This window comes from Cupressus sempervirens, chromosome 3, assembly GCF_028749045.1.
Source record: "Cupressus sempervirens isolate cs-2001-9-10 chromosome 3, ASM2874904v1, whole genome shotgun sequence".
Lineage (NCBI taxonomy): Eukaryota > Viridiplantae > Streptophyta > Pinopsida > Cupressales > Cupressaceae > Cupressus > Cupressus sempervirens.
The window spans coordinates 71,981,182-72,008,730 of NC_143120.1; positions in this window are offsets into that span (position 1 = coordinate 71,981,182).

Here is a 27,549-nt window from a genome sequence, read left to right on the forward strand (position 1 = left end):
AATGACTTTATAAGAAATTAATTTAATTGATTTCTCCTTATCTCTCCACTTAGCCTTCAAAGAATGTAAAGCCTAAGAACTCTACTAAAATGCTAAAAGGATGGGGACATTATAGTCACTCACAATGCTCCGAGGTAAGCTGTGTAATCTAAATGTCTCACATATATTACAGTCCTATGACTTTGATTAAACATCGTGGGCACATAATCCACAGGTCCCAAGATTGAAGCCTGGCTATCAATGTAATATCCCTTGCCCAAAGTAACTAATTTTAGCTCAAGGAATATTTTTAAACACTTGTATTGTTGCCTTTCAATACTAAGAAATTCATAATGTTCGCAAATGATATTACAATGCTAAGGAACAAGGTTTTATCATTTATGTGGTGAGCTTGATATTTGGTGAAATATCATCTAGATTAAAGGTTGAGTTTTATCATTAATGAAAACATATGTTAATATAGTAAGGTCTCAAGTAAGAGTATATTTATTTTTAGTTTTGGTTTTTTATAGTTTAGGAAAATTATCATCATTTAAATTGTTCTCATTAGTGAACTTGTAAGAATTTGGCTTAGGCAAGAATTCACCCAAGAACTAAAGAACTCAACACAAGCACACAGTAGACCAAAATAGATAGAGTATGATCAGAATGATGATATTCATTCAATATGATAGCTTGATAGTACACTAGGAGTGCTTATATATAAAGGCCTTAGGAGAGCTTCTAGAATGCATAGAAGTTAGCAACATGATAAGTCATACAACCAGGCACATGTCCACCAGATATTGGTTATCCTCCATTGAGCACGGGATTAAGTGCGATGATGTGAGGATAAGCCTACAAAGGTGTAGCTCACAAATCAGTGGTGTAGACAACATGTGCTAAATGAGGAGTGTAGATAACTATGTTGTCAACATGACAACTCAGTGAATGATGCATAATCCTACGTTGTAGACACCATGCGCATAATTAGAGTTGCGTAACTCAATGAGAGTACACAAACTCCTAAGTGTCTCACCTAAAATAAAAATAAAATAATGCAAAATAATTAAATAATGCATTAACCTAAGTAAACTTAAGTAAGTGTAATAAGTAAATACTTATTTACACCAACACCCTCCCTTAAGTGCAACTTCGGGGAATGCCCTTAAGCTTACGAAATCTAGGGAGAAATGCATAATGGGTCCCAGCTACTAGGCCATGTTAGGTACCCATGAACATAACGATATGAAATCTCTCATAAAGTGGGGAAAGAGGGAAAACCTCATGGGAAAAACCCTCTCGCAAAAAGAGGGATAAATAGGGATGCATGGACGGATGGAGTAATCAAGACCCCCCCTTTACAACATACATCTATTATATACATAAGAGAATGATGAGAAGAGGAAGAGAGACAAGATGGGCTCCCCCCCCAAAGAAGAATGCCAAACAGTGACTGCTATGATGAAGAAGCTAATCCAAGACTGCAGAATGGTGTTCCTCCCCTTAGGAAGAAACAATGCCAAGGGTACAAATGAGATGCTTGCACTGTATGTGGAAAGAATCCCATGAATAAGTGATGTCTCTAAAACTTGCTCATCTTTCCAAAGAACCTGTCTCAAAGAACTGTCTATCTCTGGAACTGATGAAGAACCCTACTGCAACTGCTGATCATAAGTACCCATAATCACTTCAACTTGTAAGGATTGATCATTTAGAGAATGAACAAGAGAGTCAGATGGATCCCTTATGACAAATGAAGAAGGTTATTCTACATCAAGAAGAAGAGGCAGATCATCAATATTGTCCCCCAAATCTATCACTAAAGCTTTATTTTCAAGACTAGCTTTACCTTGTTGTTCTGGACCTATCATTGTGGCGATGTATGCATGTGAACTGAATTGATAAAGTGACCTCTCACTACAATTGTCAATAGAACCCCACATTTCTGAATCTATTGAAGCACTATCGCTAAAATCACTGTCAGTTTCCACACCGTATGATGTGTGAAGAGGAGTAGAGGACAAGCAGGGTGAACTTTCCTCAAAATGTACATCCCTCTCCCACAAATATCTAATGTGTCTCAAAATCTAGAAGTCTATATGCCTTCACACTATCTTCATAACCAATGAAAGTACAAGGCTGAGATGACTATGCCTTGCATCCCTTGGAAGATGTCTTTTCCCATGTAGGACAACCAAAGACTTGAAAGTGTGTCACAATAGGTTTTCTGCCACACCTTGACTCAAAAGGAGTTTTTCCATCTAAGGCTAGATGAGGAGAATGATTAAGAATGTGAGTGGCACTTGATATTGCTTTGACCTCTAATGATGGATCTAGAGACTTGGCATGAATCATGCAACTTGCCACAGACTTAAGAGTGCAGATCCTCAAAGCTGCAACATGTGTCTTATGCAGACTGAATGTTGCTGGAGTCTAAAGATCAATTCCCTCATGTCTACAAAAGTCCATAAGTCTTCTATTCACATACATGCTTCCATTATCCATTCGGAGTACTTTGATGGCCTTTCTAGATTTTTGTTCTACATGAGTCTTGAAGGCTAGAAATGTGTCCAACACTTCATTCTTACTATGAATAAAGTAGACCCAAGTGAACCTTGAAAAGTCATCAACTAAGGTAAGTATGTAGCGACCCTGGCTAAACGCAAAAGGACCTGCTAATACCATGTGAACCATCTGTAGAACACCTGTTGCTTTAGAATACTTCCCTCTTTGTAACTTCCCCTTTGGATGCATATCCACTAAATCTATTGAACATTCACCCTTAGAAAAGTTGATTTTAGGTAGACCTTTGACCATTTTGTTTGTTCAAAGGTGCTGAATATAGTGGAAGTCAAGATGACCATACTTCTCATGCCATAATTGCATGTTTGAATTAGATTGTGATAAAAAGGCCTTTGAAGAAGACTTGGGTACAAAATGAGAGAAATAGTACAACCTCTTGTTATCATTCCAAGGAATCATCTTTAAGATTGTGCACCTTTACTGATTCTGGAAGGAACTCAACTCTATGTCCATCTCCAAGGTGAGTGATTTGGTAGATTGAAAGGAGATTTGAACTTAGGTTTGGAACATAGAGAATCTCTTGAAACTCTCCATTTTCCATCAACTGCCATTTTACTATCATTTCCCATGAAGATGTGTCATACCTTTGAGTGATTCAATGAAGAAAAATCTGCTCTTGAAGAACCCATGTGATATGAGGCACCTGAGTCAAATATCCAGTCCTTTGAAGAGTTTGAATTTGCCATGAGTGCTTACCCTTTGCCCTTTGAATCTGAAGAAGACCCTTTCTCCTTATAAGCATTAGGTAGTGGAACATTATGCTTCTTCGTGATTTGGTCAACTCATCAATCTTTTTAAGATAACACTCATGTTCTTCATGACCCAATTTCATGCAATAAGCACACTTCTTCTTCTCCTTATTGTTGTCCCTTTTCTTGTTAGAATTCGAGGACTTGCCTTGTTGATTGGATTGTGGTGTTGTCTTTTCAGCATCCTCAAATTTTCTCTTCCATTTCTTCTTACCCTTTCCTTTATTTGAAGACTGTCCAACTGAATTTTGAGAACCCTCATTATTGGAAACCAATGCTTTAGACTGAGGTGATTTGAGAATCCCCATTATTTTCAACTTCTTTTCTTCATCATCCAATAGTTTAGCATATTCATCAAAAGTGACTTTCTTGTAGGCAAACCCTAAGGTAGTCTTTGAGGTGTTAAAAGAAGATACAAATCTAGAATATTCTGATGGTAGCTTATTATGGATGAGATAGATCAATTTATCATCTTTGATAGAACTCCCATAATCAACAAGCTTCGTCCTTAGTTCATTTACCTTGATGATGAAATCCTGTATTGAATCATATGACTTAGGATCTAAGGAGACAAGCTCATCTTCGATTTTGAACACATCCTCTTCAGACACTTTCCCATAAAGGCTTTTGAGGGTATCCCAAGCTTCCTTAGATGTAGTACACTTCTTGATTTGATACATCATCTTATCATCTACCCCCCAAAAAATATCACCTACGCCTTTCCTATCCATTACTATCCAATCAAAAATTTCACTTGCTGATACATTATCACCTACTAGTTTAGGAAGAGTACCGCCTACATATTGTGAAACTCCATAATGCATTAAGTGATACCACATTTTGATTGACCATGTAGCATAATTATGAGGAGTTAATTTAGAAAACTTAAAGTTGTCCATAATGTAGAAAATGAAAGAAAAGTGCAGAAAAGAGAGAACACAACACCAAGAACACCCACTTTTTTCACTAAATCAAGAATCCCCCCAAAATAGATGCTTTGGGCACTTTATTAGTAGTGCAATTACAATGGGCCACTTGCCAATTTTGGCCTTCATGGACTTTTGATTTTTCTTGTTACAATCTCTTAATGGAGTACAAATTTGAACCATTACAATGTGCTACAATTCTGAAGCACAAAGAAAAGAAAGGCCCTATTGCTGAAAGTGACACTTTTATCCACAAAACCCTACAATCTGATAGGAGATCTGAAAAGTAGACAAAAAATAATGCACTTTCAAAAAAATGGAACCTATTTTCAACTCCAGATGTACCCATATGGAGCATTTGAAGTTGCAAAATGTAGGATTATGTAGGTACAATCACCAAAAAATGTAATTTCTAAACAATCCATGCACCAAAAATAGAAAATAGCTACACCACAAAAAATTTAGGAAATTTTACCTAATTTTAAAAAAAATCACACATAATTTAGAGTCTGTATGTCTAAGTTATGGCCTCCTGAAGTCAGACTACAAAAACTAAAACCAATCTAAAGAGGGGGTGCATCAGCGAATGATGGGGTTAAAATTGATGGTCATATAGCCATCACAGTAGTTGTAGATGACATGGCCTACCATACTATACGGATATGTATGAAATGTATAGAAAAATCTAGCATAGCAGGTGATTGGATGCTAACTAGATGCTATGTGTCAATGTTCGCATGTGTCATAGTAAAGTCTGCAAAGCTGGCAAATGTCTGTGAACTACTGATTTGGCACTTACTTGGAGTACTGACAGTGATCCACGTGGTGGCTGATACTGTCTTTGTAGCAGTCTACATGGTCATTGACAAAGACTTCACCAATCACCAAAATTTGAAAACTAAGTTGCCAAAATTATGTTGCTGATTGTCGGACTATTGGGAATAGTCCCACATTAGAAGTGGGAGGTGTTGCACAAGTTTTTAAAAGCACAACTTGCCAATGTAAAAAGAAAGAACATTGAGGGAAGTATTAAAATGGGCTGGAGGATTTGTACTGCAAGTTGAATAATCTCGCCAAAAAATTTGTTGAAGCCTAGTGCTAATGGATGTGGGGTGTTTGTAGTGGCCAAAAATCATAGGGGGCCACTAGTGCAGTCCATGGATTTTGCAGGTGTATGGGCCTCATAGGACTTAATTTTCCTGTCGATAAAGGAATTAAACGTTGCAAATAAAAATCCAAATATTGCCCACCAAAATAGAGAGCTAAGCCGGGGTGTCACTGCCTGATTCGGCCAAATTTTTTTTTCTCTAACTGGGAAACTATCCCAAAAATAAATATTCAAAAAATACCCAAAAATATAGAGAATAAATGAAATTCAGATCTAAAAATTAATGATCAAATCAAATAAATAATCATACCCAAATTGCAAATTGGGGCCTCTGGGTTCTGATTTGCAAAAATTTTTGCCTCACGGTCAACTTTCACCCAATATAGTCAAATTTATAGTCGATCTTCACCGAATCAATGCTCGAGATGCAACAATGAGATCAGATTTGGCTTTAGATGCTCCCAAGTTTTGTGGATCCTCTGGATTCATGTTGAGGTGTTGAAGCATGAATGGTCTTGAATTGCTATGTGCAAAGAATCTCCCTCAGCTCTGATACCATGTAAGAATTTGGCTTAAGCCAGAATTCACCCAAGAACTAAAGAACTCAACACAAGCACACAGTAGACCAGAATAGATAGAGTATGATCAAAATGATGATATTCATTCAATATGACAGCTTGAGAGTAAAATTCAATGTCTATCAGCATGCTTAGATGGCTCTTCCTATGAGCATGAAGTTGGTTATGAATTATTCTTGTTTGATCTCTTTGAGACTAATGAAGCATTACTACAACCTAAAGCACCAAATGGTAGCCAAGAAGTAAAATAGGATTCATGCATCTTTCAGTCCCTTACAAATCTTTTCTCCCTCTCTTCTTTTGAAAGAATTGGTGTAGCAAATTACAATGGAAAAATCACATGGGCCTAGGAGTGCCTATATATAAAGGCCTCAGGAGAGCTTCTAGAATGCATAGAAGTTAGCAAGATGATAAGTCATACAACCAAGTACATGTCCACCAGATATGGGTTATCCTCCATTGAGCACATGATTAAGTGTGATGATGTGAGGATAAGCCTACAAAGGTGTAGCACACAAATCAGTGGTGTAGACAATATGTGCTAAATGAGGAGTGCGGATAATTGTGTTGTCAACATGACAACTTAGTGAATAATGCATACTCCTATGTTGTAGACACCATGTGCATAGTTAGAATTGCATAACTCAATGAGAGTACACAAACTCCTAAGTGTCTCACCTAAAATAATAATAAAATAATGCAAAATAAGTAAATAATGCATTAACGTAAATAAAGTAAAGTGTAATAAGTAAATACTTATTTACACCAACAAAGCTTAATAGAATATGTTCTATTAGCTATAATTTTGGATATAAATAGAGTGGAGTTTAAATATTATTTTGGTATTTTTGTTGGAGTTAATATGTTAGTTATCACATATATGGGTTGAAAAGTGTAAAGATGGGCTTATATTGCAGAGTACAGAGTAAGTGATAGTAATTAGGGATTTTGGCCTAAGGTATTGAATTTTTTTGCTAATTAAATTACTTGGAGATGTAGGGACAACAACCTAGATGCTAACCCTCAATTAGAAAGTTTTGATAATTAATTTAGAGATGTGTTACATATTTCATCACTAAGGCCAATTGGAGAATATAATTAGAAACATATATTAAGGGAACAATTTACGCATGTGAAGTATAGTACCGATATGTACATGACATGAAAGCTTTATAAATGATGTTATGTCATTGTTTTGATGGTCAAATGCAAAGTTTTTTTTTATGGGATGAATTAGATGTGTTATATGCAAAGGACTATTTAGATATAGTAGATATCAATATAATCAATCTTGGTATTGTATGTATCACTCATTGTATAGATTATATATAATTATAGACAAGTGAGTTCCCATTGCAATACAACTTTGAACATGGTTCAAACATTTAACAAGGTTTACTTCTCTCACAAGGACTATTGTAATAAATATATGTAATGACTCCTTATAGTGTCAAAACTCTAAACATAGAATTTTCATATTAGTATTTTTTTTGGGTACCATCCCCACCCAAATTTTCCCTTGGATAGGGTTTCCTAAAAAAATCATGGTTCTATGAGTTTCTTCTTCTTGTGTGCTTTACTTCTTAGTTTTGTTATTTGTGGATGAATATGGTTAAGTTTTAAAATATATATCTAGGGTAAGAGTGTTATCATAATGATTAACACCCCCATCGCTATCCCCACATACACACACATGCACACCCCACCCCAACTCTTAGTATTTTCTATTTCTCACTATTTGAATTTAAATCATTATAATTTATTAACAAACTACTATCATCAATAAAATATGATTTAATTACCTAGGTATTAGTTTGTGAATGACGAACCTATGATTAGGTAATGGGAGTGGTATAATGATTTAGACTAACAAAGAGGGGGGTAGGGTGTGAATCATTTATCCTCAGGTTCAGATGTACCAATTCAATTTTTTCTTTCTTCAAAAAACTTGATCAATCTTAGATACTCAATCTCTATAACATATCATCAACAATTTAACTTTTCATACAATATCTTAACTCTATGTTTGTATATGTGTCGAGTGCCAGTAAATAAACTACTGTAAAATATAGCGTGCATAACAATAACATCTACAGATGAAAATAACAATTTTACAAAAGGATTCAACATGGAAACCTAGTTTCAAAGAAATGACCAAGTAACATGCTATTAAGTTTTTACTCTTCTAAAGTGTGCTCAATTAAGAGCCAACCATTAAACGTTATGCAACACACTATTAAATGTGACCCTGTTAAAGGATTTAATCACCCTGTTAAGAGTGCCCTTGTTAGAGGACTTTGTATCATTTCATTATAATTTCACCTTGATTAAAGGATTTACAAAAATAATGTTAGGTCAACATTTCTTAAAGGATTTTGACTAATAAAATGTTAATAATATAACAATAAGTTTGATCTATAAAGTAAAACTCACTTTACAAATTTATATCTTCATTTACTTATCTTCTGGTTCATTGATTGGCCTCCATTTTCATCTCCATCATCGATCTTCTTAGCATTTCCTCAATCAATCACTCTTCACACTTCTCTTCATACTTCACCTTTGTTGTGCTACTATACATAGATTATCCTTAAGATTTCCAATCAATAATGAATGAACCTTATAAAACATCTCTTATGCCTCCTTAAATAGGTAATTTCAATCTTTTTCTGCTTAAACATCACTCTTGATATTAGGGTTAGGTCAGATTCATTGAATCCTTCTATCTTCTTGTTAGAGTGAGTTGTAATTGTACCAAAATATTGATCTATCAATTCCCAGTATAACCACTCAACTTATATTACATAGGAGGTAGTTAAGCCATTTTCATGAATCTTGAAGTGGGTGGTGAAAATTTTTCTAACAATCTCCCCCTCAGCATTACCTGAGGTTTGAGGATTTGAACCTTTGACCAAGATCTAATATCACTTGTTAGAGTGAGGTTTTCATTGCACCAAAATACTAATCTATCAATTTCTAATAAAACTACTCAGCTTATAATACATAGGAGGCAGTTAAGCCCTTGTCATGAATCCTAAGGGGAGCATTGAACAAATTTCTAACACTTCTTGTTCTCCTTCTTCTTCTAGAAATTAATGATCAAATCCTTGTCTTTGGTCACTTAGAAAAGTTTCCTCATCCATTATATATATCATCTCATCAATCCTTATGTTCCACATGCTTTGACTAACTCAAAATTCTAACTGTGTCAACCTCAAAATCAAATCTTTCTCAAACAAAAACTTTTGTTGTCACTCGATAATTACTATCTTGTTTTGTTCATCTGTCACTATATAGCTTAGTATACATACACTATCTCACTTGGCATCAATATTCCCACTCAACCATTACTATGCTTAGTCTCTACTAACACTTCTTTATACATTTTCTCTACAATAATTGATGAAGGGTGCTCCCCTTAATACCATAAACACATAATAGAAACAAAGAAACAACAAAAATTGTGAGAACAAAATAAGGTCTTCTTATTATCATTATAGTTATTTGCACATCAAAGCTATGAACTATCACCCAGAGTTGTCCTAGACAATATTTGGATCTTTCTTAAAAAGGAAATTTTATGCCACCCAAGAAGGTTCTAGACACTCAAACTTAATACCTAGAGCTGTCAGACCCTAATAATTCATATAGAGTCCTTCAAATACACCTTTGACATTTATTTTAGAAATTTTTGGTAGCCCAACTTTGGAAGGCCATAACCCTCAAACCATTGCTCTGATTGGCTATTATAGTCACTTTTTGGAAATCTAAGCTCCTAATCTACAAGCTTGTATATGTGCAAGTCCCCATCCATCAAGTTTTCAAACCTCATCTTGAGCCTCTAAGGCCTTCAAAATTGAGTTCAAAGACTTCTGTCCAAAATTTTCTACCAAAATTATACAATGACCTCTCTGATATTAAAGCTAGAGCAATGAAATTTTTATGGTAGGCTTATAATTCTAAAATGAACCTTCATGTAGAAAATTAGAACATTATGAGCTCATATGAAAAACTTACTAAAAATAGTAACCTCTGAGAAATTGTAACCCCCATGTCTACTAGTCTTGATTAAAATAGAAATGGCTGAAAATAAAAATCTTTTTGGGTGATTCAAGATTTCCCTCACACCTAGGATGCTCCTACATCAAACACCTAGGATAATTAGAGAAGTGACTCCATCACATCTTAGATGTTTAGAGGAAAACCAAGATAGTTAACCTCCTCCCTTGATAGCCATGATGAATCCTCTATTGGCCTCACTTTCCATTTGACCAGGTATTCTTCATAAGTTATGTTCCTTATACTTTTCCCAACATGACTATCTAGTATGTCCTAAATCTCCTTTGTAGCCAAACTAGCTGCTGGAATACTCCACTGCACTTCTACAAATTTATCTCCATCACCTCCTTCATAATACTCTATCAAATCTAAAATTTTAACTACTGGTGAAATATTTAAATTAGCAAGTAATTCCACTTCATAGGCATTTCTAGAATCATGCCTTTTCACTATCTTGCATGGTCCAAACATCTTCATCTGTAGGTTCTTATATGTACCCACCATAAAATGCTTTTTTCTCAAATGAACCATGCCTTCATCCCCAATATGAAATTATGTATTCCTTATTTTCATGTATGCCTTAGTTTGTACTATGTATTCATCTTTATAATGTACTTCCTCACCTCCTCATGGATATTCTTCAAATTTTCACCAAAATCTTTTTCTTTGGTGCTACTTATCTCTCCTTTATCCAACTACCTCAATTTAAGATTATTTTTGGGATTGCTCCCATATACAATCTGGAATGGTGATTTACCAGTACTCCCATTGATAGAATTATCATATGAAAATTTTACCTTGGGTAAAATTAGATCCCATCCTTTTGTCTTGTCTCCAACCAAACATCTTGGCAAATTTCCCAGATTCCAATTCACAACTTCCATCCATCCATTAGTCTATGGATGATGTGATGAATTGAACTCCAAATCTATCTTCAAATTCTTCCATAAAGTACACCAAAAATACCCAACAAATTTGGTATCTTGATCTAAAACCATACTCTTTGGTAGACCATTTAGTCTCACCACTTCTCAGAAAAAAAATTATGCCATATGAACAACATTACTAGTCTTCTTGCAAGAAATGAAATGTGCCATGTTTGAAAACCTATCAACCACCACAAAAATAGAATCATGCCCTTGATCAGTTCTCAATAATACAAGAACAAAATCCATGTTGACATCCTCCCACAACTTTTCTGGTAGAGTTAATGGCTAATACAACCCTATATTCTTCTTCACTCCTTTTTCCATCTAACATACTCTATAACTTTGTACTAATTTCTTTACATCTTGCTACAATTGTGGCCAATAGTAGTTCTCAACAACCAAAGTAATGGTTTTATCTCTCCCAAAATGTCCATCCAATCCTCCACTATGCTTCTTCTTGATGAGATTCTCTATCATTGAACTTCCTGGAATACACAACTAGCTTCCTTTGAACAACATTCTATCTTGGATCATTAAATCCAACCACTTCATCACGTCAAGTGTAAAAAAATGTGTACAAGACTTTCATGATTCACCAAAATTAGGATCATTTAGATACAAATTCTTGAGTTCCTTCAACTCAACCACCTCAATCTACATTTCTGTCAGCAAAAGATATCTTCTGCTAAGAGAATCTGCAACTCTTTTAGACTTCCCACTCTTGTGTTTCAAAACAAATGTATAACTCTCCAAAAAATCAACCCACTTCAAATACCTTTGGTTTTATTTTGCCTGAGTATTCAAATATTGTAAAGGTTGATAATCTGTATACAAAAAAAAAACTCATTAGGAAGAAGATAGTGTCTCCACTTCTTCAATGCTTGAGCTATAGCATAAAATTCATTATCATAAACATAAGATTTTCTTTTGGAATCATTTAATTTCTCACTAAAATAAGCAATGAATCTACCTTCTTGGCTCAAAATAGCTCCTATTGTTGTACCACTATCATCATAGTCTACGTGAAATGCCTTGTTAAAATATAGATGTGCTAAAGTAGGTTTCTCTATAACTTTCTATTTCAACATATTAAAACTCTTATATGCTCCTACAATCCACTTAAATTCTTTCCTATCCCTTCTCATTATTTTAGTCAAGGGTCCACAAATGCTACTAAAACCTCATATAAAATTTTGGTCAAAACTAGCCAATTCATGAAAAGATCTTACCTTTGTAGCACTATTTGGTGTAGGCCTTTCAAGGATAGACTTCACTTTCTTTGGGTCTAATTTTAGACCTTTTTGTTGAGACTACAAATCTACTACACTAACTCCTTCTTTACAAAACTACACTTCTTCAAGTTTATCAGCAACTTCTCTTGCCTCAACTTACCAAACACCTTTCAAATATGCATCAAATGCTCCTCCAATGTCTTACTAAGATCAAAATATCATCTAGGAAAACAATGAAAAAATTACCTAGAAACTCCTTTAGTACTTCATTCATGATCTACATGAAAATTCTTAGTGCATTGGTTATCCCAAAAGGCATGACTAACTAGTCAAATAGTCCTTTCCGTATCTTGAAAGTAGTCTCCCACTCATCACCTTCAATTATGTGAATCTGATGGTACCACTCTTTAGATCTATCTTTGTGAAATACAAAACTCCACTCAAGTAGTCCATAATATCATCCATCCTTGGCAATAGCAATATTTACTTGATTTTTATCTTGTTAATAGCATGAGAATCTATGCACATCCTCCATTCTACATTCTTCTTTGGTGCTAATAGTGTTGGTACAACACATGGACTTAGATTCTCTTGAATCAACCCCTTCTACAATAACTCATGAACTTGTATGTTCAACTCTTCACTTTCACCTAGTTTCATTCTATGTGCTTCCTTGTTTGGAAAATTGGCTCCTAGAGTCAAATCCATTTGGTGACTGATCTTCCTCACTAGGGGTAATCCATTAGGTATATTATCTGACATAATATCAGAAAACTCTCCCAACATATATGCAACTTCTACAAGTACTTCTTCTATTTATTCTTTACCATCTTTTGGAACTATAGAAAAACACATATGCTCATGCTTCATACCTTTGAGAAACTCCTTTCTATCAATGAAACATATTATGGTAGAGCTGAATACTTTTTCTTCTTTATCCTTCAATGGCTTAAACTTATGTGTCACTCCATCCTTGGTCAAAGTGTAGGTATTTTCTTGCCCATTATGTATAGTATGTCTGTCAAATTGCCATGGCCTACCTAGCAACATATGACAAATGTCCATAGGTATGATATCACACAATACCTCATCCTGGTAGCTTTCAATTATGAGCTTCACTTAGCATTATTGATTGACCATGACCTTATGGTCATATTTCACCCAGACAATACGGTATGGATGCAGGTGTTTTTGCCTCTTTAGATTCTTTGTGACCATATTTTTGGACATTGAATTGTCAGTTCTTGTACCATCAATGATCATGTCACTGTAGACACCTAAATTCGATTACACCACTTTCGTAATCCTATTTAACTATCTCTAAAGGCATCATTAATTAAATTCTTATTTAACTAATCCTTTGCCATCCCCTAGCTGATTAATTCAATTAATCATCTATAGTCCTAACTGATAAATCAAATAACCCATTATTTATCAACTAATCCTATTCTCCTATCTAATTCCAAATCCCAAATTTATTAAAATCACTTTAATAAATAAAAACCTCAAATCTAATAACCCCTAAACTATCCTAAATCCTCCATTTAGTCTAATCCACCCCATCCACCCATTTAGTCTCTCTTATATGTTATGGTAGTTTAATGTGTAAATGCTTTTGTTTTCATTAAATTAGTATTTTTAGCATGTTAAATTAGTGTATACAGTCACAACACTTATCTTCAAATTTGCACCTAGTGCAAAAAAAACTCCTTAGTTGATTAGGTTCATTCTCACCACTTAGTAGGACTCTTTTATTGATTAGCACTTCTCCTCTTTTAGCATCTTCAGAATGTAATGATCTGACATCTTCATCAACAAGTGCAACTCTGGTATGACCTTCTATTCTTTGATATTTCCTTCCTTGGCCCTGGGAACATTCACATGCTCTATGCCATTCTTCTTCACAATAAAATAAATTCCATGGAAACTGTTGGGTGATGCGACGTGCTACCCTGCCCATAGGTGGTTAATTATGTGGTGTTCCATGTTCACTAACAATCATGGCTTTTGGTGCAATGACAAATGTGCCCTACAATTGGTATCAGAGCCTAGTTTTGGCCTAGTCATGGGTTCAAATCTCCCTGGTGCTTTCCTGACCCGCGTAAGCACCTGGTATGCATGTCGAGGGGGAGATTGTTGGGTGATGCAACACACTCCCCTGCCCACAAGTGGTTAATTATGTGGTGTTCCATGTTCACTAACAGTCATGGATTTTGGTGCAATGGAAAATGGGCCCTACAATTGGTCGCAGGGGAGATTTTTGGGTGATACGACATGCTCCCCTGCCCACAGGTGGTTAATTATGTGGTGTTCCATGTTCACTAACATTCATGGCTTTTGGTGCAATGAAAAATGGGCCTTACAGAAACCCCCTCATCCAAATCCTTTCCCTCCTCCTCTTCATCTCTAATCTCTATTATTTTGATCATGGAAAAAATTGGATTTATTTCCCCTCTAGATCCAACTACTACTTCTAGCCTCATACTTGTTCATCTACTCATCATTTTGGCCTCCATAAGATTGTTTTCCAAATCTTCCACTGTGACCTCTACCGCTACTCTTTTTATCAAACTTTTTGCTTAACTTCTCCTCAACTCTTAGGGAAAATTATTGAGCCTCCTCAATATTGGTCACTCAAAAAAGGCTCATCTCCTCTTGGATTGCTGGCCTTAACCCATTAAGATAATGAGCCACTTTCTCCTTATCAGCTTCTGCATGGCCGGTTCTAATGAGAACTCGGTAGAACTCTTTGGTATACTCTTGAACAAATTTTCCTTCTTGCTTCAACCCTTGCATTTTCATCAACAGATCAAGATCATAATCCAAAGGGATGAATTGTCACTTAAGTTTGGCTATCATTTGATCCCATCTAGTGATTTTGTCCTTTCCCCTTCTATTTTTCTCCAACTAGATCTCCTACCACCAGATCTTTATATGTCCCTTCAGTTTCACCTTCATAAACTTGACCCCATCATGTGTTGGATCCAATTGATTAATTGTGTATTGTCTTTAATGTTGCAAAAATGTCACATCATTATTAGTTTATATGCCAATCTCACTCGGGTAGTGAAGAAAGTTTTCTATATCTACTGAGCATTCCTGTGATTCCCTAGTTTAGAAGGCAGTGTCTACCAAGTTCCCACTGGCATCAAAGGAAAGAATGCAAAATGTGAGTGTTAACTGAGCTCACTTAGTTAATGTAGAAAATTTGGATGGAACCAATGCTAACCGAGCTCACTCAGTTGCCAAAGGATGTTTGCAAGTTTGTAGTGTTAACCGAGCTTTTGTTGGTTAATGTAGAAAATCACTTCTAAGTTAGTTTTTACCAATCTAGGTTAGCTAACGAAGGATTTTCTTATCTTGGCATTTTAAGATCAATATATTTATCAATTAATTCTATCCAACTAAGGTGATGAATGTTAATTATTCTAAGTTGTATATGAGCTTACTTGATAATATGAAAGATATTAGTATAAGGTTAACTCATGGATTCAAAAAGTGTGCAAGTGAAGTTGTGATGAATGTATTGAAGATTTAATGATGAAAAGAGGAAGAAAATTTGAAGGATAAGTAGAATATCCTTATGGAAAAGAAAAGTAATATTCAATTAGGAAGGATTAGGTGTTGGGGTTTTGAAACTACTGAGCAACAAAATGCTTCAATACCAAAATGATATCACTTATGCAACCCAAGAACAAGCCACTTCCTATTTTCAATTACATATGCAAATCACTTGGACACAACATCAACAAAACCAAAAACGATTTCCTTCACTTTAGGTTTTGCAAAACCAAGGCAGGTATACTGAAGGGATGACTCAATTTAACTGCTATTGTGCAAGAATTACACCAGTTTCATTCTTATCTCATCCTCAATCCTTAAACATATAGCTAATTTTGACATTTTAAACAAAATACATCCCATATAATAGATTTGATCATAAATTCTTCTATAGATCTACAAGTATTCCCTATAATAGTGACTAACTAAGGCTAGAATATTTCACGTAAACAAGCATTGACCAAATTTGAAGATCTTTAGGAAATAAAAGTGAAATTGATTATAATTTTGAATTTGACATTCCTCTATGATTTATTTCTCATCCAACTAAATTATTTTGACTAGTGCCTAATTCATTGGGGTTCAGAGTCTACTGCAATTCCAAGGATTTGATTTGTTTCCTTACAACAAATATTATCAGCAGTTCTTACTGTAATTCATCATTCAAAACATCCTTCCCATTACCATAGAAATCTTATCAAATTCATCAAATATCTTACTTAATTCATTGAATTAATAGCAGTGATGAAAAGATATACAACCTAAATGGATTGCATTCAATTGCACAAGCTTTTACTCACACAACATTAAGATAACTAAGTAATCAAGAGGAGACAAAATTTAGAAGGAACAGGTATGGGGACAACTCATAATTTGTATTCATTTTCTTTGAAAATTGTATACACTTGAAGTGAACTCAGAATGACCTTAGAAAGAAACATAGAGATCACTCTACATTAATATATTCTCAAAAAACTTGTAGAGAAGATACATCATAAGACTTGCTCAAATTACTGGACTGAAAACAAACTAAATATGTGAATCAAAGCATTTGAAATCAAACACATTGATTCTATGTTTCACACACTTTTACCCTATTGAATCTCATCTCATGATGAATTTAGGGTCAAAAGATATTGACCATCAAAGTTGCCTCTTCAGAATTACCTGTAAGTAAACATGTCTAAAAACACTAAATTGCATTTTGATTTGGCTTTGAAACTTGGGTAAACTGAAACTTAGGGGCACAAAAACTGGGGCACTAATTCTCTATCATGAGGAGAGTATGGATATACATTTTGGACACATGATGAATAATTGGGTGCAAATGGTGAGTGGTCAAAGTAGGCTGCTTAGAATTTGTAGACTGGAAACACTGACTGAAATTTTTTTACACAAATGGAAATGACCTCGAAAAGTGTGCAGACGGATTCATCAAGACCTAAAAACTAGCACATTTAAAGTATTTTTGGAGGAGAACATAGTAGTACAATCCATTTGATCTTACCAATCATGAGATCAAAAATATGACATCACGAACAGGGGTTCTGACAAATCTACAAATGCTGACACTGGTAAAAGGCTAGAAATTGCATTTGGAATCGCATTAGAAAACTAATCAAATAGATTTTTCATGCACTCAAACTTGGAACATAACAATTCTCTAACCTCTATAATGCAACGTAACATGAATTTCATCATTTGGGTCAACTGGTTAAAAGTTATAACTCATCAAACAAGGCTTCCTAGAATTGTGTGCAATGTGCATCAGCATGAAAATAGTAAACTACCAAATTTGAGGGATTAAAAACCTAGTCACAAACTAAAAATTACTCAAAATCTAAAACATAGGTTCTCAGGTATGGAAACTAGATACTCCCAAAGTGGTGAGTCATGAAATATTACTAGGTGCGAGATATTCAGTTGCAAATATGGCCTCCTATCACTATTTGACACTTAGGTAAAAATGCAGAATTGATAATTTCTCAAAATGGGACTCCACAAAATGGCTCGAAATGTCAGTTTAACTTCATGGAATAGGTGGACACACTAAATGAAAGGTGTTAGAAACATTAAACACCTCACAGGGCTCAAAGGTACAACTAGGTAGACGGGCATCAAAAAGCATTTAAGGGGCTTGATTTCTCAAAATTTTTAATATGTGACTGAAAATTGACCATGCAATTTTCAGTCCCAACATTAGATACAAGCTAGAACATAAATCTATAATCAATAAATTAGTTTCATTCAAATCAGGTCATCTAATTGTTACTCTCTAACCATTGTAGTAGTGATCTAAATCTCCTAACAAAGTTGTCTTAACAACTATCTGTAAGTCCTCTAAGAAGGTGGTAGTTCTATTGAATTGTCTCAAGACATCTAACAAGACCACTCCTAACAAGGTGATTAAATTCATTAACATGGCCACACCTAACAGTTTGTTTTGTAACCTTTAATAGGGTTGGCTCCTAACAGGGCTCACTTCAAAAGAGTGAAAATATTAACTAGTTGCAATTGGTGGTTTTTCCCAAATTGGGTTTTCATGTTAAACCCTGATGTTAAATATGTTCATGCTATTTTCTTTTATGTTTTACAACTAAGTTAAAGTAATGGTAATCATAGATAACATCTAATATTTTTATAATCATTAATTACCAAGTTACAACATTTTATGTGTGTTTACTAAGCATCAGCAGTATCCAATTATTAGAGTTTATTTCTTTATACTGACATCTAAGGGTTCTAGGATTTATTTTAGTAGTAACTAATTCACCCCTCCCCTCTCAGTTACTCCTCTTATATTTTCAACAATTGGTATTAGAGATTTTGGTGCTTGCGGAGAAGGCTTCAAGGACCTAAGCTAAAGATCAAGATGTCTTATAGAAAAGCGATCCCCAAGCTAAACAGAGATAATTTTGTAACATGAAAAAGACTTACGAGGTTACATTTGAATACTATCAGTGACTCAACATGCAAATACCTTGATACCAAATACAAGACTCCCACTGGAATATTATCTGTTGAAGATATTGTTGAAAAGAAGAATCATAACATCATGATGATTGATATTGCATTTTCTCTTAGTTATGTTGAATTTGATGAAGTCAAGGACTGCAAGATAGCTTATGAGATATGGATCAAGCTAAAAGACATATATGGAGGAGATGAAAATGTAAGAAGACCTAAGGCTAAAAGTCTTAGAGGTCATTATGATTAGATGAAATTGAAAGAAGATGAGAACATTGCAAAATATGTGGAAAGAATGAAAGCAAGTGTAAGTGCAACAAAGTATCTGGAGGAGACATTGAAGAGAAAAAAATAGTAAGCAAGATACTTAGAACTTTTCTTCCTATTTATGCAATTAGAGTTTTTTCTATTCAAGAAATGAGATGCAATCCAAATAATAAAATATCATTGGATACTCTAGTTGGAAGATTGAAAACTTTTGAGTTAGATAACTTTGATAACTATGTTCCTAGTTCAAAGGTTATTGAGTCTACTTTTAAAGCTAAATTCTCACGCAAAGAAAAGGCTAAGAAATCAAAGTCTAGTCAATTAGGAAGTGAAGAAGAAGAATCAGAAGAAAATTTAGATAATGATCTTGAAGTTTTCGAAGCCCTACTTGCAAGGAAGTATTCCAAAGGCAGAGGAAAGTATAAAGGTAAAGTTCCTCTTATCTTCTTTTCTTGTGAAGAATGTGGTCACATTGTTGCAAGGTGCCCAAATAAAGAGACCAAAGATGAAAAGAAAAACAATAAGCATAAAGGAAAGAAGGATTCCAAGAACTACAAGAACTATAAGGAAAAAGGTAAGAAATCTTATTTTATAGCTAAAGATTCTAATAATAGTGAAGATGAAATGGTATATATTGTTGTAAAAGATGAATTTGATGATGAAGAAGATAAGATGACACTTATCTCTCATGTTAGAAAAAATGATATATTTATTATTGATAGTTGATGTTCACATCATATGACTAGAGACAAAACAAAATTTGAGCACATGGATATTATGATGGACATAGTGTGAGATTTGGAAACACTTAACCTTGTAACATAAAAGGAAAAAGATGTATTTTATTAACTAAAGAACTTGTGTGTGACAATGCATATTACATTGAGGGACTAAGCATAATCTATTGAGTGTGGAACAATTGAATAAAATTGGATTCAAGGTAGAATTCATGAATGGTCAAGCCAAACTACTAGATGGAAAAGGAAATCTAGTTGGATCTGGCAATCAAACAAAAGGTAATCTATTTTATCTCGATCTCAGTGATTGTTAATGTTTTATTGCTTAAGTAGAAGAAAGTTAGTTATGGCACAAAAGGCTACGTCAATCTGGTTAAGATAAGAAAACATAGAAGAGTAAGAAGCATTCCTAGTTTGAAGAAGCTTGATATGGGTTTATGCAAGAATCACCAAATTGGTAAGATGGGAAAGACTAGTTTCAAAAGAAAAATCTATCAGTCAGAAGAAGTCTCAGAAATTATTCATATAGACTTATGTGGAACTATTGGAATAGAGAGTTATAGTGGAGAAATTTTTTTCATTCGTTTTGTTGATGACTATTCTAGAATGATGACTGTAATGTATCTAAAAGAAAAATTAGAAGCCCTTCAAAAGTTCATGTGGTACCTAGCAAGAGTAGAAAAGAAACTAGAAAGAGGTTGAAATGTTTAAGATTAGACAAAGGTGGTGAACTAATCTCCAATGAATTCAATAATTTCAACATTGAAAGAGGAATTAAAAGACAAGTATCAACCCCTAGTACACCACAATAGAATGGTATAGTTGAAAGATGAAATAGATCTATCATGGATTGTGCAAGAACTCGAATGATTGAAAAGAGTGTTTCTCTAAAATACTAGAAGGAAGCTATTAGAACTATAGTTCATACATTGAATAGAGTAAAATTGAATAAAGATTCAAACAAAACTCCTTATCAACTATGGTATGGCTACAAACCTAATGTAAGTTACTTGAAAGTATTTAGTAGCAAATGTTATATCTTGAAAGAGTCTAGAAAAGGAAGGTTTGATGTAAAAGGTGATGAAGGTATATTTCTAGGATACTCCTTTAGAAGTAAAGCATACAAATGTTTGAATTTTTCTACTCATCAAATGATAGAAAGTGCACATGTTAGAATTGACGAGTCTGCAAAAAAGAGCAAAGAAGAAAGCAATAAGGAACTAGAGGATTGCAAAAGATTTGTTTACTATGAACCTGATACCCTATTGAACCTATTTGAAAGAAAGAGGGCTTCATCTCCTGAGTCCCCAAAATCTCTAATAGTCACCGAGTTGCAAACAGTATAAGTTGAGTCACAGTTAGAGGCTACCAAGCTAGTTCAAATTGAGTCTGATGGACCTGAGCTAGAGATAGTGGAACTTGAGCCATAGATAGTGGAACCCAAGCTTGATACTGAAGTTCATGATGAAGATAGTGGAACTCATTCAAAACCTAAAGAGCTTATATTAGCAAGATATGTTAGAAGGAATCATGCACCTGATCATATTATTGGAGAAAAATCTGATGGAACAATGACAAGAAAAAAATTAAAAGCTACATGTTTACTTGTTGAATTTGAACCTAGAAATGTTAAAGATGCTCTAGAAAATAAATGTTGGATTGAAGAAATGAATGAAGAAATAGAAAAAATAGAAAAGAACAAAACTTGGACTCTTGTTCCTAGACCTAAAGATAAGAATGTAATTGGCACAAGGTGGGTGTTTAGAAATAAGTTGAATAAAGATGGAAACATTTCAAGAAACAAGGCAAGATTGGTATGTAAAGGTTATTCTCAAGAAGAAGGTATTGATTATGGTGAGACTTTTTCTCCTATAGAAAGACTAGAAGGTGTTAGACCTTTACTAGCATATGCAACACATGGAGGATTTAAAGTGTATCAAATAGATGTTAAATATGCATTCTTGAATGGAATTCTCGATGAGGAAGTCTACATTGAACAACCAGAAGGTTTTGTAGATCCTAGAAAAAGAGACATGGTTTGCAAGTTACACAAAGCATTATATGGTCTCAAGCAAGCTTCCAGAGCTTAGTATGAAAGACTTCATAATTACTTGGTATAGATTGGCTTTCAAAGAGCAAATGATAACAATATTTTGTATATCAAAGAAGGACTAGACAAGAAGATTGTGTTGGAAGAAATATTTGTTGATGATACTCTATTTAGAGGAAATGATGACTTGTGCAGAGCATTTTCAGAAAAAATGAGTAAATAATTTGAGATGTCCATGTTTGGTGAGATAAAATTCTTTGTTGGTTTGCAGATATGGTAGAAAAAAAATGGTATCTACATCACTTAATATAAGTATATCAAGGAGATACTAAAGAAGTTTGGAATGGAAGATTCAAGACCAGTTGGAACACCTATGTCTATTGGACATACGCTTTCCAAGAATGATGATTTCAAACAAGTAGATTAGACCACACATATATCAATGATTGGAAAATTGTAGTATGCAATACATAAAAAGCTTGATATTGCTCAAGCAGTTGGAATGGTGGCAAGATTCTCAGCAAATCCTAGAGAAAATCACATGATGGAAATCAAGAGAATCATGAGATATTTGAAAGGTACTAAGACTATGGATTATGGTATGGACTCTGAGGCAATTTGGACTTGAAAGTATTTACTAATGCTAATTGGGTAGGAAGTCTTGATGATAGAAAAAGCACTAGTGGTGGAGCATTCTTCCTTGGTAAAAGACTAGTGTCTTGGACAAGCAAGAAACAAGATTGTATCTCTCAATCCACAACAGAGGCAGAATATGTGGCAACAATAGTTAATTGTTCTAACATCATTTGCTTCATACAAATGTTGGAAGGAATGAAGATAGAGATCAAGGATCCAATAGTCATAGATTGTGATTGCACCAAGTGCAATCAACATATCAAAGAATCCAATGATGCATACCAAAACAAAACACATTGCTATAAAATATCACTTCTTAAGAGAGTTGGTGTAGGATAAAGAAGTTATATTGGAATATGTGACTACAAAAGAATAGATTGTAGACATATTCACCAAGCCATTACCTAAGGATGTATTTTTGTATCTAAGAGGTAAGCTAGGGTTCATTCCCCTACTTGAAGCTCACTAAATAAAGTTTAGTGATGCATCAACAAGGGATAAGTTGAAAATTAATCAATTCATGTAGAATTGACAAGGGCATATTGATAATGAATCAGCACTTAAGGTACATTGATATTAACAAAGTTGTTGTCTTTGGCATGTGTTTTCAAAGAGTGAGAAGTTTACTGTCATATCTCATAGAAATTTGTCATTCCAAAAAAGAAGAAGTTTTTTGTAAGAGGGAGAAAGTTCTATGAATGAACTTGGCATAAGTTGTTGTAGATAGAGGAAGAATCTAGTGAAAGGAAGAGTACATATTGATAGAGGGAGTTCTCAAGAATAAATCCAAAATTTAATTGTGTTATGACATGTTTTGTTGCCATCAATGCCAACGAGGGAGATTGTTTGATACAATTGATTAATTGTGTATTGTCTTTGATGTTATACAAATGTCATATCATTATCAGTCAATATATGTTGAGCTCACTTGGGTAGTGAAGATAGTTTTCCATGTCTACCGAGCATTCCTGTGATTGCCTAGTTTAGAAGGCAGTGTCTACTAAGTTCCCTTGGGTGTCAAAGGAAAGACTGTAGAAGGTGAGTGTTACCCGATCTCACTTAGTTAATGTAGAAAAGTTGGATGGAACTAGCGCTAATTGAGATCACTTGGTTACCAAAGGATCTTTGCAATTTTGCAGTATTAACTAAGCTTCTATTGGTTAACATAGGAAATTGCTTCTGAGTTGGTTTCTACAGAGCTGGGTCAGCTAACAAAGAATTTTCTTATCTTGGCATATTAAGCTGAATTGATTAATCTATTGGTTCTATTTGACTAAGGTGATGAATGTTAATTATTCTAGGTTTTATATGAGTTGACTTGACAATATGAAAGATATAAGTATAAGGTCAAATCATGGATTTAAAAAGTGTGCAAGTGAAGTTGTGATGAATGTATTAAAGATTTAATGACGAAGAGAGGAAGTGAATTTGAAAGATAAGAAGAATATCCTTGTGGAGTAGAAAAGCTATATTTGTTTAGGAAGGATTAGGTACAAGCTAGAACAGAGATCTATAATCAAAAAATTAGTTGTATTCAAATTAGGTCATCTCATTGTTACTCTCTAACCATTGTAGCAATGATCTAAATCTCCTAACAGAGTTGAATTAATAGCTATTTGTAAATCCTCTAACAAGGTGGCAGTTCTATTCAATTATCTCAAGACCTCTATCAAGGACACTCCTAATAGGGTGATTAAATCCTTTAATAGGGTCACATCTAACAGTGTGTTTTGTAACCTTTAATAGGGTTGGCTCCTAACAGGGCACACTTCAAAAGAGTGAAAATAGTAACTAGTTGCAATTGGCGGTTTTTCCCAAATTGGGTTTCCACATTAAATTCTGGTGTCAAATGTGTTCATGCTATTTTCTTTTACGTGTTTACAACTAAGTTAAAGTAATGGTAATCATAGTTAACATCTAATATTTTCATAATCAGTAATTACCAAGTTACAACATTTTATGCATGTTTACTGAGCATCAACAATATCTAGTTATCTGAGTTTATTTCTTTATACTGACATCTAAGGGATCTGGAATTTATTTTAGTAGTAACTGATTCACCCCTCCCCTCTCAGTTACTCCTATTTTATTTCCAACAACCATGATCATCAATATCTTCATACTGATCAAATTGAACAACTTTTCTGGGTTAAAATTTCCACAAAATGTGGGAAGCTCAAACTTAGGTCTTTTTCCAATCTTGGAGACGACCTTAAAAAGCTTCTCTTCCTCTAAGTTTGGAACTGCCTCTACTTTGGCATTTTCTTCTTCTTCTTCATCCTCATCCTCACTTTCATCTCTTATGGAAAGATTTAGTCCTCTATGTATTTGTTATTCTAATGCTTGCATTTGTCTTTGGTGGGCTCTAAAACCCTCAGGTGTAACACCTATGGCTCTTCTGCCATGCTCTCTTCGTGGAGGGATTTTCATGCTTCCATAGAAACCCTAGTGCAAATGGCCTCAAAATTGATGATCTATCTACACATAGCCCAAACTATGGTCCTAGTGTAAACAAACTATGGTCCTAGTGTGAACTGCGTCATAGTTGGCAATCTGTCTATACACTCAAGAACTCTAACTCTGATACCACTTAATAAAGGGTGCTCCCCTTAATACCTTAAACACATAACAAAAACAAAGAAAGAAAGAAAATTACGAGAACAAAATAGGGGCTTCTTACTATTGCTGCAAATGTAGAATTGCAAAATTTACAATTACAATATGATAATCCACATGGGTGCCTTCATTATAGTAATCTACAAGACAAAGCTGCAAACTATCACCCTAGAGCTATCCTAGACAATGTTCGAGCCTTTCTTAAATAGGCAATTTTATGTCACTTGGGAAGGTTCTAGACACTCAAACTTAATACCTAGGGCTGACAGACCTGAACAATACATATAGGGGTAGTCAAATATAGTTTTGGCATTTATTTTAAAAAATTTGGGTAGACCAATTGTGTAAGGCCATAACTCTTGAACCATTTCTTTGATTGGCTATTATAACCACTTTTCAGAAACCTTATCTATTGATCTATAGGATTCAATCTATGCAAGTGCTCATCCATTGAGTTTTCTAACCTCATTGAGGGCCTCTAAGGCCTTTAAAACTGAGTACAAAGATTTTTCTCCAAATATTTTCCACCAAAGTCTACAATAACTTCTCTGATATTGAAGCTAGAGCAATGATATTTTTATGGTAGGCTTATAATTATGAAATGAACCTTCATGTAGAGAATCAGAATTTTGGTAGCTCATATGACAAACTTAATAAAAATAGTAAGCTCCTAGAAATAGTAACCCCCTATCTACTAGTCCTAATTAAAATAGAAAAGGCTGAAAATAAAAATATTTTTGGATGATTCAAGATTCCCCTCACATCTAGGATGCTCCTGCATCAATAATTAACACTCAGCTTGAACTATTTTGGTCAGTTTCTACTTAATTTCTTTAATCTTATGCTTTAGCTCCTTCATTGAGAGACCAATACTGATATTTGGTCAAGCTTCCTTTTAGCTTTTTTCAACTTGAAGCTTCATCCAGCTATCCCCTTCACTTAATATATTAATTAAACAACACATTGTCTTATCAAGGAATAACTTATCAAGTGCCCATTGTATTTCCATGATAATAATTACATCTCTTGACTTAAACTTCACTAGATCATCTCATTATCTCTTCTTTTCAAATCCTCTTCATCATTCGAATGATATGGCACTCTACACTATTAGTAAATGTCTCCCTAGTAGGTTTGTCATTTAGTCTTATCAATAGGTTTGACATCAATGAGAACATAACAATTACTCCAAATGTAGATCCCAACATCTCCCTCTTTGACATTGATGGAAACACCATATTAGTTATAATGCAATCCAAAATCTTCAATATTGTATTGTCATCTCCCTGTGTGATTATGTTCTCTCTTTCTCAGTTTCATTATGATTCTCACTCAATGCAGTCTCAAGATGTTCCCTCTATTAGTTTAGTACATACTCTTCCTCTGTAGCAACACCTCAACTCACGCTATCATATGTCTCCCTTTTGTTAACAATCACTCTCTCTTAAAAACTCCTCTCCCTCTTTTTGATCAATGTTGTATGTTAACTTAATCATACTAATCTCTCCCACTTTATGTATACTTGTATGGTAACATATGCATTATCTCCCTGTTTGACAACAATGGGCCAAAGTCATCAACCATTCTCATTCATCTTCATGTCATTACTCTGATTGATATAGAAATGTCATCTCAACATTATCTCTTTGTAGCTTCATCTACTCATAGTTTAGTGTCTTACTTTTAAAACCTTTACGTAGCTCCTAAAGTGTGCTCTCCTGCATACATGTTTATGGTATTCTTATTCAAAAATTTGATGCAATGAAACATCTCTTCTTAGTTTTCCTTAGGTAATGGAATGACTCCTAACTTACCTCTTAGATACTTATAAGTATCCTTAGGTAGTGCCTTCATGAATATGTCAACTAACTGTTCTTTTATATTCACATATTCCAAACTCACTTCTTTGTCAAGTACCAACTCTCTCAAGTAATGATACTTGATCTCAATATGCTTAGTCTTTGTATGCATCATAGGGTTCTTTGATATGTTCATAGAACTAATGTTATCACAATATATCACAACAAGTTCAGTTATCTCTCCATTCATATCTTTCAATGATTGCTTAATCCATACAATGTTTGAACAATTCAGTGTTGTAACAACATATTTAGCTTCTATTGTAGATTTTGAAATATAGATATTCTTCTTGCTAGTCCAAAAAATCAATCTCCTTCCCAAGAAGAAAACTCCTCCACTTGTGCTCTTTTTTTTATCAACATTGCTTGCCCAATCAACATATGTGTGTAACTTCAACTCAAATTTGTCACTTGTCTTGTACTAGAGTCCACATTCTTCTATTCCTTTTAGGTTTTTAAAGTATCCTCTTTACTTTCATCATATGGTTTTCTTTGGGGTTAACAAAGAATCAAGAAAAATTTCCTATAGCTGACGTAATGCTATGTCTACTATGTACAATATATTATAGTCTTCTAATCATTAACTTGTATAATGTTTAATTTACCTCAACTAAATCATCATTCTTTGACAATTTATGTCCACTCACCATAGGTGTTCCAATTGGTCTTGAGTCTTCCATTCTAAAAATCTTCAAAATTCCTTTGACATA